Raw genomic sequence first — 1984 nt, forward strand, 5'->3', positions numbered from 1 at the left:
ATGATCCTGTTGTGCAAACATAAGAGGACAACTAAATGCTAGCATCCCTGTTTGCTCGAAAAAAGGAAAGGAAATATTTAAAACAACACAGATGAAGCACTTCTCAAGGACAATACCACTTTTTCATGACATTATCTAAACAGTAGCACAACACCAATAGAGATGACAAAGCTCAATCATATGGATGAAATCAGTGGGCGAGTACCAACCTTTGTCAGGAGGCTTATTGTGTAGAGCATAGTGTTTTAAACATATGCATGCATGAATATAGCGGTGATACGCGTGTTGTGCACATGTTATACCATAATGTGATAATGCATGGCGTTTGCAACTGACAGCTAAATGTCGAACAATCTAAGCCATACTATACATCAAACAATCTCACATTTTATTTGAATTTGTGATAATGTGTGGCGTTTGCAGCTTACAACTAAATATCGAACAATCTAAACAATACTATATGTCGAACATTCTCACATTTTATTTGAATTTGTGGTAATGTGTGGTGTTTGCAACTCACATCTAAATACTTGTAGGCGTAGGGGGCGGGGCACCATACATAATGTGAAAAACACATTATATATATGAGACATGGTTTAGATTATGAAGATCTAGCTAGAGCTAGAAATGTAATGTGATTTGAAATCAACATAAAGTGGATTCAAAAAATCGAGTTCGAGTTCATATAGTACACATAGTTCATATGTAACTCGAGACTAATCATGTGGTGTGCTGTGAAGATAATATACCAATGATGGTTTAACTTGACAAGAATGATGATTGTAGATCTTATTAAAACAGAGAAACGAATTCAAATGCTTTGACTTCACAACAATCATTATTGTAGATCTTATTCAAATAGAGAAATGAATTCAAATTTAGTTCATATTGAAGCGGTAGTATATACGTTTGGAATGCACTAAAACGTTCATTTGAGTAGTAGGTTGCATGCATTATACACGTAGCGAAATATTTTAATTGAACATAACATGAATTCAAAGTTTTGAATGACATTTGTAGTGCGAATTGATTTGGTACAGTACACGTTAGGCTTGTCCAGAAATTTCAACCCGCGCCTTGTTAGCCCGAAATATTTAAGATATATCTTTGTCTTGTTGTGCTCCGGCAACTCCCTCCATCTCAACCCGCGCCTTGCTATTCCGAAATTACAACGCGCGCGAAAACCCCCACCTCCTGTGAAATCCCGACACGTGAAATGCCCATGGTACCCCTGAACTGAAAGAACGGCCTCAAATCGGTGGGGGTACTTTCGTAACTTACCCCACATTTCGGACAAGCGCGTCCCTAAGCCATGGTTCCCCACTCCCATCTCATCCGCCCACCCATTCATACATCGAGGCCGCAAAAATCTGCAACGAAGCCCTACACCCTCCTCTGTCTACCACCCAGCCGGAGCCTCTTCCCCGACGACGTCGTCCACAGCAACACCTCGACGTCCCTCATCCATCGTACCGGATGAGGATCCGTCGTCAATCTCGTCATCCCGCCGGTTCAGCCACCCCGTCCTCCACCTCCAAGGAGCTGCCCCGATGTTCCCCTTGTCTTTCGTGCCACCTCCATTCCCACACCACCGTCTTCACCTGCACCACCGAAAGAGCATCATCATCACCGTTTCCTCGGATGAAGCTGCGGCCTAATCGGCGCCACCAAAGAGGTTGTACACTAATCGCCGCATTTTCTTCTTGATTCGATCTCACGGTGCTGCCGGTGCTCGGTCCCGAGCCGACATGGCGCGGCTCCATCCACGGCGGCGTTGCCGGACACTTCCTCCACGGTGGCGCTCCCTCTGCGGCGACGTCGACATCAGTAGGAGCTGCTGCTGCTTTAGCTCTCGCTCGCGTTGCTGCTCTGCTCTTGCTCTCGGTCCCCTGCCTGGTCTGCTCTTGATATTGCTCTTGCTCGCGCTGCTGCTCTTGCTCTTGCTCTTGCTTGCGATGCTGCTCTGATTTAGCTACACTTCAGT

The sequence above is a fragment of the Triticum aestivum genome, chromosome 2B, assembly GCF_018294505.1.
Source record: "Triticum aestivum cultivar Chinese Spring chromosome 2B, IWGSC CS RefSeq v2.1, whole genome shotgun sequence".
NCBI lineage: Eukaryota > Viridiplantae > Streptophyta > Magnoliopsida > Poales > Poaceae > Triticum > Triticum aestivum.